This window comes from Phaenicophaeus curvirostris, chromosome 2 (assembly GCF_032191515.1).
Source record: "Phaenicophaeus curvirostris isolate KB17595 chromosome 2, BPBGC_Pcur_1.0, whole genome shotgun sequence".
NCBI classification, from domain to species: Eukaryota; Metazoa; Chordata; class Aves; order Cuculiformes; family Cuculidae; genus Phaenicophaeus; species Phaenicophaeus curvirostris.
The window spans coordinates 54,311,036-54,323,478 of record NC_091393.1 but is presented as its reverse complement, the minus strand read 5'-3'; the positions used below and the strand labels follow the sequence as shown (position 1 = coordinate 54,323,478).

General features: G+C 42.3%; 1 protein-coding gene across 3 annotated transcripts in view; it reads right to left on the bottom strand.

Moving 5' to 3' along the window:
- The window catches only part of RGS17 (regulator of G protein signaling 17), a 68,088-nt gene extending 63,252 nt beyond the window's left edge, over window positions 1-4,836 (bottom strand). For 2 of the 3 annotated variants that reach the window (XM_069852115.1, XM_069852111.1), the window contains exon 1: window positions 4,705-4,830. The gene's annotated coding sequence lies outside the window, so the exon portion shown is untranslated. Of the gene's footprint in view, window positions 1-4,704 lie in introns of all 3 variants that reach the window. The other variant, XM_069852112.1, reaches the window with a different exon arrangement.
- Window positions 4,837-12,443: the final 7,607 nt, after the last annotated feature.

Sequence of the window (12,443 nt, the reverse complement as noted above, 5' to 3'; positions counted from 1 at the left end):
TCCACCTCTCTACCTTTCTACCCACATACATTCTGTCTAGAAATTTTCTGATTTTTAAGAACTTACTGCTGTTTGCTTACAAAGTCAATAACATGAAAATGTCAATTGAATGAAAGGTTAGAAGCATTTCATCCATATTTTACAAACGAAGAACTTAAAAACAAAGCTATCACTCAAAACTTATATGAAGATATGATAGAATCAATCTTAAATTTATTGTGTTACTTTTATTCTTATTTTTTAAGGCCAGATTTATTAATATACCAGAACAGCACATATTATTCAAAGCACACCCATCATTTAAATTGATTTTACATCTATTTTGTATCACTGGAGCACTGAAAAGCAGATAAAGCCCACTAGGAAATCAAGCCTGTACACTGATTTGGAGGGCCACTGTTCAGCCAAGGCCCAGACTACATGGTGGCTGAACAGGAGGAGCAGCGCAGACCCTGAGTTCATCTGCTTGTGTGCTTTAAGCTTTCTCCTAGGTTCCTGCCACAGTCACACTGCATAGCTGCTTCCTTTGCGCACATTAGGGACACCAACAGTGCCAAGGGAAACCTTCTGAGAGCAGACAACTGACTTCTGGTTGAAAGACATACAATCTTTGCAGAAAAGAGATCTCTGGATCGGTTAACTGGCTGGAGATTTGAGCTTGAAGTGCATGCACCTGCTATCTCAGACCCACTGTATCCAAGACCCACAGAAGTGCCGAGATGAAGGGCTGGGCTCCTTCAGAGGGTGCAATAGCCCCTCCAGGAATCAGCAGCAAAGCCACTCACACAAGCCCGCTTACAACCTGTATAGCTATAGTCATTAGCTATAACCACAAATAGATAAACTTAAATACAATTTTAAATACTCATTTCATTTGGTTTTTATACCCTACGCACAAGCTTTTAATTAACTGACAGTATGGAAAGTTTGATTGCATTGTTTCATTATAAAGACAACTTAGGACAAAGAAGAGGTCAACAGAGATGTAAAATTTCTTGAAGGATTTTCGGTTTTAAGTGATTTTAACTCAAGCTAATTAGCACATGAATGTTTTGTTCTTAGAAAACACCTTCTGTAGTCACAGAGCAAGCACTACAAGAATGGTGAAGATATATTGTTCATTAAAAAAGGTGAAGTTGAAACCTTTTTACAAATACAAAATAAATCCCTACCTGACATGATGAGAGATGATCAGGAGGAAGCTAATGAAACTGTGATGAAAATCTCTGTAAGAGTGAACACTGTTCCACTTATTAAGCTTCTAGCATATTCATAAGAATCTCCTTATGTTTTATAATTAATGGCATGTGTGTGAAGCATACAAGTTAGAAAAAGGTATTTAAAAGATATTAGGACTATAACGTTTATTCAAGCTAAGGTAGTTTCTGTGAGGAAAGTTTATACACACATGCATATATTTAGGGTTTGCCACATATGCATACACAAATATATCATTTGTAAGTGGAAATCTCCTATTTAGTTTGAGACTGGTTTAAGCCTGAGACTGGCTGACACCCCTCCTATCCTCTCTTCACAGTGACACCTCTCAAGTCCCTTCTGTTTTTAGACATCTGGGAGACGAGGATCACAGCATCTAAGGTTGCCAGTATTTTATTTTTTGTGAAGGGTTTCCGAATCTCATACAGGTTTCTACTTTTCTCCAGTTGTCCACATTCTGCTGTGTATTGTGTTGCTCCAAGTTGTGTCTGCTGCTGATTTCAAACGGTGAGAATTTCTGGGTCTGTGGGTCCAGGTTGAGCTTTTGTTGTTCTCTAGTCTCTTATTCCTTTGTTATTCTTGCGATAAAATCGAAGTGGGGCTATAAGTGAGATCAGGGAATACCAATATTTCCGTGATGTTGTTCTGAGAAGTACTAATGTCACAGCTCCTTCCAAATCAATTATTTTATGGGACATTTAAACTTCACTTTTGAATCCATGCATGTTGTTCGACATGCATATCATTACATTATACAGAACAATTAGAGGTGATGCTAATTCAAACATACAGAGTTCATAGATGTATGTCCCTTGACATGTACTCTGCATTTTGTACATAGTTTACTTCTTAAAAAAGAAGAATTGCAGACTGAGAACAAAACACCTCATCTTCTTTTCAGGATAGGCAGAAAACTGGATTAGAACAGGGAATTTTTCACCAAGCTGTCCTTCAGATTTCAATTCTAATCGATAGTGCAGGGAGTTAATTTTCAGCAGACAGTTTTTCAGTATCCTTCTTGAAATGAGTTCATGGGTTGAGGGCAACTCTTTGTGCACCAGTGTCCATGTTGCAAAACGAGAAAAAGAATGACTATTCTTGTTTGTAGCTTTCAACATAAAGACCGAGGGCTGAATATGGCTTTCCACCCCCAGGCAGACCTCTCAACCCTGTGAGAGATAAAATGAAGGGACTCGATCTGCCAGTGCTGTACCTGCTCTCGTGTGAGAGGATACTCCCAGCACCTTCTGCAGGCAAAGTGCGCGTTGCTTGTCGCATACAAAAGCTACAGAACACTGAATGAAATTATCAGGCAGCAGGTTCATAGGAAACAAAAGGAAGTACTTTTTCACACAAATCATAATTAAATTGTGGCACTCATTGCCACAGAATAAGTCGAGACCAAAATAGAAACTAATTTCAAAAAGGAAGTAGAGTAATTCAAGGGCTTATTAAATATGATGATGTGGGAGCAAACCCCAGATTAAGAAATCCCTGTACTAGAGTTTGCCGGAACTTGAAAGGACATACTAGGAAAAGATCACACTATTCCAATTCTGTTTCATGTGTTTTTCTCCCTTCAGCGTCTGCTAATGACTATAGTCAGCGCCAGGATATTGTTCTTGATGTCCAACTCACCATAGCAATTTTTTTTGATTGTATCCTTTTAATCAAATTACATTCTTATTTTGGCTACTTAAAAGGATCTAAGGCCCTGATGCAGAAAGGCATTTATATGTCTAATGCTCATGTATTTTAGGGGACTAGGTACTTGTAGATCTCGCATCTTAGGCAGTAAACTTACTGGGGTGGGGCACATTCGTCTCCTATTAGGACTTTGCTTATTCTGAATATGACCTCAAATAAAAATATATATTTGATAACAGTGATAAAAGTGTGTAACTCTTTTTAAAGGTTAAATAAGTTGTTTGCCTAAATGGCTTGTGCCACAGGAAAATTCCCTAATGATTTACGTAAGGATGATGACAGTAGCATCTATTGATGTCAAAAAGAATGAATCGCCTTTATAGGACTCCCCACATTTTCCATGCATGAATATTACATCTGTAGAAAGCTATTTATCACCTGTTACCTATAATACTATTACTGGATTATACGTAACTAACTTGCACTTGCCAGGTCATTTGAGATTTCATCCATTTTGCAAAAGCAGCTGGTTGCAACCTAAGGCACAGGCTGCTGAAAATCCAGACACAAGAATCAAGAAATCAAATACCGAAAATCCTAAATTATACGCCTCGCAGTCCTAAGCCCGCCACTGCAGGTAAGGTTCCCTTCCAAATCAACACGAAGAGGCAGCTATAAATTGTGCAATATAGCGTCGACAGCCGAGCAAGCTGGGCAGCCTCTGATTTTCTTTTTTTTTTTTTTTAATTGCGGGCGGTTTCATCCCAAGGAACCGCTGGAGCAGCAGAGGGCGGGTTGCCGGCGCCGGGCAGCATCCCCCGCATTGCCGGGAGGCAGCGGGTGTTCCCCGGGGCGCAGGGAAGCCCCGGCGCGGCGCTCTCCCGCGCCGCCAGGCACCGGGATCGGGGAGGGACCCCGCTCCCCCGCTCCTCCTGCCGCCCCCGCTCGCATCCCCGGGAGATGCGGGCGGGAGAGGAGCCGGGGCAGAGGGATGGCGATGCCGCAGGGGGCGGGCGGGGGAGGCCGGGTACCGCCCGGGAGCGGCGGAGGGGGCTCCTCGGCCCCTGGAGACACACAAGAGGGAGAAGCGGGGTGCGGGGTGGGGGGGCGGTAGGAAAGCAACTCTTGATGTTAGAGCACCGATTCATTCGTGCACCCTCACCTTCCGCTGGCTCCTCGGATTAAAATAATAGCAGCAATACTAATAATTACATCCCCCCTCCCCAAGTGGACTCGCGTTAAAGGGAAGAGGAAGGTCAAAAGGAAAGGCAGGAGAAGCGCTGCCTCATCTGGAGCTGTCACAGCGCCAGCCCGTGCCCCCGGCTTCCCTGGGGGCAGCCGGTCCCTCCCCCCGCCCGGCGCAGCGGGAGCCCCGCGGCATCGCCCGGCGGAGCGGTGGCTCCCCGAGCACAAACCGAGGAGGGGGCGGCGGGGGGGGGAGGGCGCGGGTAGAGCCCGGTGGCACCTCTCCCCACCCCTTTGTGCATCGCGGGCACGGAGACACACACACACACACAGAGAGATGGAGACACACACCCCACCTCGCAGCCTCGGCGCCGCAGCCGCCCCTTGTTACACACGCCCGCACGCTGACACACCGCCTGCCGCCCCGCTGAACGCCATCCACCCATCCATCCATCCATCCATCCATCCATCCATCCATCCATCCATCCATCCATCCATCCTCCGTCTCGCCTCCCTCCCTCCTTTTCCTCCCCCCGTTTGGTTGGTGGTTCCCCTCCATCCCCCCCCACGCTCCCTCCGCGCATCAGTATAAAGCAGACATTTTGATGCGGTTTAACGCGGTTGAGGCTTAAATTGAGAAGCGGAGAGCCTTACCCACCCCCGCCCGGCTGCGTGCGGTTGGCGCTGAGCGATCCCGGGATGGGCTGGCGCGGCTCGTCCCTAGCGGAGCGGGGTCGCTGCCATCCGCCCAACTTCAGCACCCAGCCGGCAGCGGGAGGGAGGGAGGCGGCGGGCGGGGTGGGAGGGGAGGAGGGAGGGAGGGTGCGAGGAGCGGCGCGGGAGCCCCCGCACATGCGCCCTGCACCCAGCCCGCGGGCTGCGGGAGTTTCCCCGCGTCGGCCCAGGGGTTGGGGGGGGGGGGGGGCGGGTCGCGCCCCGGCCTGGCCCCGGGGCTGCGGGGATGGGCCCCGCCGCGGGTCCCGGGGAGGCTCCTTGGCCGCTCTCCGGCTCTTCGTCCTCCTCATGCGTCTGAGACAGAGCCAGGGATTTAGCGGCTGAGTAACTTTCTGGTGGTCGTGCACCTAAAGCGCGATACCTGAATAAAGAGGTGCTGTGGAGAGGGGGGAGCTGGGCTCTTCTCCCAAGTGACAGGGGACAGGACAAGAGGGAATGGCCTCAAGCTCCGCCGGGGGAGGTTTAGGCTGGACATTGGGAAGAAATTTTTCATGGAAAGGGTCATTGGGCACTGGCAGAGGCTGCCCAGGGAGGTGGTTGATTCACTTTCCCAGGGAGGTGGTTGATTCACCTTCCCTGGGGGTGTTTAAGGGACGGGTGGACAAGGCACTGAGGGGCATGGTTTAGTGTTTGATAGGAATGGTTGGACTCGATGATCCGGTGGGTCTCTTCCAACCTGGTGATTCTATGATTCTATTGTTGGTTGCAACCATGAAAACCAAGATGCGGATGGACTGGTAATCTGGCTCCGAATCCTAAATCTTGCCAGTTGTTTTTTCCCACCTTTCCAAACTCTGGTTTCCAAATTTTAGCTCAACAGAGAACATTATTAAGCTTCCCTGCTGCACCTTAAAAATCTGGAGTCCGAAACGCCTCAAGGCAACAGCATTGGAAAAAAAATACATATTTAGCATCTGGATCCAACTGTATCTGGTCAAATCGTGCCACGAATCCAGAAATGTTAATATCTCAAGAGAGAACATATTGCTGCATTTATTACTTCACCAAAATGATCTGATGAGATGGTACAAAAAGGCACAAGGCTGAATTAAGGTGGTACTGTGTGTTTCCAAAACCCCATAATAATTCTATTCCAAAACAGCTAGGCATCTGTGTATCCCATCTAGATCCCAAAGTAGAGTGATACAAAAACTGAAGTCAAATCTATGTATTTGTTAGTAGGGTGAAATTAAAAGGATTGGAAGCAGTTCAGAATGGCTGGCTTGCATGGGAGCTGTTAAAACATAGGCACATCAAAGCCATCTCAGCTCCCAGAAAACTCTGTTCAAAACATGACTAATGTAACAACATGGCAGTAGCACTACGTCATGGCTGTATGGCTTACTTTTTGGCTTCTGGAGCTGAAGCTTCAAAATGTGAATTAGAAGAACCAAAGTCAAGGTTAACCTTCCTGAAAGTCACGTCTCACAAAAGCATCATTTCTATTTTCTTCTGTTCTTGATCCACTTGGAAAACAACTGTGAAAACTACAAGGCAGAGCTCTGCTTGATACCAAAGGTTATTGGCTGACTGAAGACACTTGTATCACTGATTTTGTATCATGTTCTGGCCAAGCAAAATTTTTCCAGTATGTCTCCTCTTTGTCTTATAGTTGCTTATAGCTTATCACCTTTTCCCTGGCAAACATCCACCTCTGCTCCTTGTGTAGTAACAGACTTGAGTTGTTAGATGATTTAAAATAATTAGACTAAGAGCAACTGATATTTAGCTTGATGTTTAAGGTTTAAGATCCAAAGAAGAGCTTGAGGGCCTGAAAATATGTTTTTTCCAACTATCCGGAGTATCCTAATAAAAATGCTACCTATATGTAGGGTATTGCCCTTAGAAAATCAGGCCATTTTTAGTTACATACCTAAGTAAAAATATAGGTGCAACTCCCAAGTTAAACATCCAAGTGCATGGCAGTCTGGAAGTCTACGGGAATTTAGCTCACAGTCCCTTTCTTTAGCAATAGGAAAAAAAGGGTATTAAAAAGAATAAACAGTATTTTGAAGTGTTAATAGTGGTTTTACCTGTTAACTGCCATGTTTAAAATACTGCTTGGATATCTTCCTACAGCCAGAGAGAGAACAAGTTCTATTCAAGTCTCAGTTTAGAAAGGCCTCCAAGTTTAGGAATTACTCTTAAGCCTTGTCTAATTTTAAGCTCATGTGTTGGAGATTATTGACTTCATACTGAAGACAGTAAGCCTTCAGTACCTGCTTGTATTAATTAGGAAGACTCTAACAACAGCTATGAAACTGATCAAAGCAAGTGTATTGTTCTAAAGTTTTAGTGGGTACACAGAAAGTATATGCAAATGTTCAACCTAAAAGGGAGAGTAGGGTAGGAGTGCTGGGAAATAATTTTATCCATGCACCAGAAAAAAACCCCAATGATTTTTAAATTGTATAATTTTGAAAATGCTATGCTTAAAATGTTTAATTGAATAAAAGACTTCAGCTTTTTATGACTCTCACTGTTTCCCACAGCTCTTAACAAGTCCAGCCGCTCCTGTTCACCATAGTTTCCTGCACTGAAGCCATTCCTTGCTGTTGCTTGGACTGTTTATAAATCCACTTCCTTTGAATGGCTGCTCAGTCACTCCATTCCTAGGCCTAATCCTTGTGCCTATAATTTCATTCAATGATGTTTTCTTCCAGGCCTTTCTACCCTCTCTCCTTGGTTCATGTGTCTTGTTCCGTGCTTCCTTGCATTTCTTAACCCAGTTTCCTTATCATCATTCATTCACTGCTTTTTTATTAAGACCTATTGTCATTGTTTTTCCAATGAATCCTCACTGACTTTTGAAAAATGAAATGGAGAAATGGATGAAGAAAAGCATTATAAAAGGGCTTGTGAAAATCTGGAACACTGTGTACATGAGATGTCTTTCTGGTACAAAAAGTCCATATAAGCATAATAAAACCTTTGTATTTTAACTTTGTGATCTTTATTGTGTGGATTGCTATTGACATTAATGGATATGAAGTTAGGTTCCTTATTTCGCAGTATTAAGTCTACATAATTATTAGTTGACTGTATAATTTCAGTCAACTTCATATTTTACCTGTAGAGTACAAGATGTTTCAAACTTGTCATGGTCATTAATTCAAGGCTACATCTGCCTATCTTCAACTTTAAAAAAAAAATCAAAGACTGTCATTGAAACAAATCCAAAGCCACAGACGTCAAATTGATTAGCAATACACGATCTTTTTTCATGCCCTCAGCATTGCTTCAATATAGATACAAAATGAAATATGCAAAAAAAGGTGTTTGAGTCACTGATCATATATGTATGTTTCTCTGTAAAAAATGTTGTTTTAACAGTTTATGTTTACATTTGTAGCATCATTAGGCAGTGGGCTAAAAAAATGTGCTGCATTTACAGAGATGACTTTATATTTATGGTCTGCTTCATGCAAATTACTGCTTTGAATCTTTCTTAGCTATGACTGTGTGATACCGTGGTTTTTTAACAGCCATGGCTTTATGACTATCAGAGTGTCTAATGCTATTAGACACTGTTAGGAAGAGTTTAAAGAATTAAATAGACCTTTCTATACTGCTATGTAGAAAACCATGAAAATTAAAAAGAAAGCCAAACACCAAACACCCAACCTAACTCTTCCTCTACGGCACAGAGCAAATGAGTTACAAGAAGTGGTCATTTTCAGTTGGTTATTTGGATGGAAAGCTGGCTTGCAACATGTGATGAGAGCTACAGCATCTCAGTGACACAGAGACTTATTTTTGCAGTAGCAACAAAATGAACAAATTCAGAATCTATCTCTGAGAGTCCAGCTTCAGATTTCCTCAAGTGACATTTATAATTTGACTTGTTTATATGCAGACACAAAGGCTTCAGAAGTCCCCTTATTAAAGAACTGCTCTTTGCAGATGGCAGTGCACTTTTAGCTCAGTCAGAGCAAGACCTAGAGATAATGACATCTTGTTTTGCAGCTGTTTCTGTTAGCTTTGGCTGAGCAATCAGTATTTCAAAAGCTGGTATTATGTGCCAACAGCTACCAAACCCCAAAAGTCTGTTGACTCAAATGAGAAGAAAAATGTCACTGGCACTAAACAGTTGAAACCAGACTGAACTACAGCTCTGGTGCTTGAGACTGTTTCCTATGGGCTTGAGCTACCATGGTGTCTCTTGATCCTAGCTCAGTAATGGAATGGTATTATCATTTTACCATTTCACCAAAGATATACTTCCATCACAGGCTAGACAAAGATTCCTAGTAGTATTCCTAGAGCTAAATATATTTTATTCCCCTTCTTCAGCAGCTAGAGTGAATAGATTTTAAAAGGCTTCATTGCACAGGAGTTGAAGATGGAGATTCATTTCAGTAATGAGGTGAAACACTTCTGGTCCTTCAATGGAAGGGAACAGAAAGGAGCAGTAGGTGGTCAGTAATTTTTTAAGGCTCATAGTCATAAAGGCCACTTATATCTCCCAAGAAATTACATTAGGATGGCAAGAAGTATGTAGTATTTTGAACATGTCTGCTTCTAGTGAATGATAATCCCAAGGTTATGAGTCTTGGTAAGTTAGCAATAAATTATTAAGATTAAAGCTCAACAATGAAATACAAATTTTTACTTAGCTTGCTTATCCACAAGCTTTTTAAAGTGTCTCTTTAATGCTGACATCCCTGATTGCCTTTAAAAGTCATAGGACATATGTTTTGTCTCAGTGAAAAACAAGTAATGGTTTTAAAATTTATTCCTGAGTCAAGAAAGCTTTTAGACACATACAGGCTCTCAGTAAGTGGGACTTAAATATAGATGTAGAGGTAATACCATACTTAAGAAGTGGTATAAGAATAACACTTACTTGATTGCATTCTCGAGTGGAAGTTTATATTTTCTGTTATGTTTTATAATACATAGTTTATATTCTCATATAGTTTGCTGGAGGTAAAATGAAAGCACAAAAATTTGTGCTTTATGTATTCTGTTTCTACTTAGTTTGACTTTTTAATTTCCATGAAAATTTTAATTAGGCCAATACTAAGGGTCAGAGTGCAATAGTAGGCAAAAAACCTAAAGCCTTTCCACGTCATAGCACAACAGTGTCTTCTAAAGTTTACGCTGTGGAAAATCAAAATGGTGTGGTTAAACTTAAAACCTCCAAGTGTTTGAAACCAGAGAATTTGGGTGAATACAAGCCCGCTTTTTAAGACAGGCAAATATTTCAGGTGGAGAGTTGTACCTAAATATAGAACAAGGTAGATATGCTGGAATAAAATCAGGTATTTTATTTCGTGGAAAACTTTGGGTAGTGTCTGTTCTCTAAGTACAGGCAATGTGTTCAGTATAATGTGAAGAAGTTAATTTTGTGCCTAGTAATTGAATTAGCCCATTTCTTTTCATTATTATTTTTGAAATACATGTAATTCTGCTAGAGCTGTTAGCAGTAACCAGAGCTGGGATGGAAGCACACACAAGCGTCCACCTGGAGTTTCTAAGGCAATCAACAGCAACTTTTTTCAAAGGAAAAAACCAATGAAAGATTGTAACAGAAATTTCTGTTATGGGAATAAAGGGTATTGATGTCCCTTAAAAGGTTTCTTACAGCTTTTGATATTCACGTGGCTCTAATTCTGTATATTTCTCTCTATGCTAGGCAGCTGATGGCAAAGTGGTGAGGGTCTGATCTGTGACTAAGACCATCCCTTTCCTCAGTACCGTATGAGGCAGGTTTTGCAGCTCTCAGACTCAAAGATTTTATTTTACAGATGAAGGAGCAGGGTGAGCAGCTTCCCTGTGCTATGGATGGTACGTTCACCCTTTCATCCATCCCCATTACACTTGGTAGGAATTTATTAAACCAGCCCAGAGCCTACCAGCCTCAGAGAGGCAACTTTCCTGCCTGGCTCTGGTGCTAGTCACAGGCTGGTGCCATAGGTTTTGTACGTTCCCACAGTCCCCAGGGATGCGTGGGAGCCTCGCTGCCATGTAGTCAGGAAGTGCCCTGGGCTTGTCACCTGGAAGGAGCTTGCCCCGAGCCCACAAACAGGGATTCAGCTTTGATTTTTCTTTCACTTCGTTTTTTCAACCTTGTTGGCTTGAGCAGTCGGTGCCATGTGCTCTGGTGAAGGCATTTCTGTGTCCCTATTTCCCTCTTTGTCACTGTGTCTTGAAGAAACCTCCCAAAGTCATGTGGGTTTTAATGAGTAGGGATCAGCATCCGATAGTAATTTGAAAAAGTTGCTTACCACAAGCTAGACACCTTTTTTCCTGTTTTCTGGGATCAGTGCCACAACCTGTACGCCTTGCATGTAGCTGCAGTTATGATGAGTCCCAGAGCAGTGGTGGGAACACCCTGGGAGAAAAGCTTACATGAATGAATATCTATCCATCTCCCCTGTCTATCTTAGCACAGCTGTCATCACACTTGGAGCATCTGTTTATCTGGGTTTTGGATCAATGAAGAATCCTGATGAGTCTCACAGGCTGCCCTTCTTGTTGTTCACCGAGAGATGGAAGCAGAGCACTCCCTCTCTGGTTCCAGTGCTGCGTGTGCACTTAGAGCCCTTCAAATGCAGGGAAATAATTTGATTATATGATTCAACATAGTAGATTACTCAGTATTCATAAACACACTCCTCTGTAGAGGATGTCTGATCTCTCTGCTGATATTTGTATTTGCACATAGACAACACTGTTCTCTGGTTATTACTAGCTATTTCTTCTTTATGATGTACAAGGTGAAACTTTTTGAAGTAGAAGTGGTACACAGATGGAGAAAGTCTACACAAAGTGACTTAGGTAAGGAATCACTAGCAGATATAATCAAGAGAATAGAAAATGTCACTAAATTGTCCTTGTGAATGATGCCTTAGGTATTATTTAACATCCTTTCATGGTATCCCTCTTCAAACCAATAGTAAATGGAAATATCAACTTCATTCTTTGTCTGGAAAGCTCTTCTGCAAATGCTTTCAGATAATTTAATGTGTTTGAAGTATTTGTCAATAATCGCCAACAGAAGTGATTGGAGCTTTTTTCAAAATCAGAAAAAAATGGCCTCAAAAGGGATTGCAAGGTTTTTTTAGTTTGTTCCTCACAAGGAAATGTCAGGCCCTTCTTGGGTCATTTTCTTAACTAGTTGCTTTTGACTGCATCTGATCAGTTGTTTGAATAGTTGATAAAAGATATCACGTCAGCATTTGTATATAATGTAAAATCAATGAACTGGTCACTGCCCTGGTTAGATAGCCTTAAATTTACGTAGTACAGAAGCAATACTTTCTGTTGGCAAAACTTCAATAACGGTATGAGAGCAAAACCAATCAGTCCTTAAAGATTAATGACTTAATGAACTTAAGACACAACTTGCTCTTTAGCTAGACAACAACCGATTTTGTAGATGGGCATGGATTTGGTCATATGAGAGGCTTACAGGTAGAACAGAAATTTGTTTTCCAGCTACTTGAGAAAGAATATTTTCAGCAAAGTTAATCCCCCTCACAGAAGCTATATGCTGTATGCAAGTTCCGTGGCTTTCATTGCAGTTGTCCTCCAAAAAATCTTGGGCCTATTTTTTTTTTTTTGGTCATTCCTCTTCACCCACATTTTTCTTTCATTCTGCTTTAACTGGGAATAACTACCAGTAAAGCAAATACAAAGCAAGCTTTTGTTAA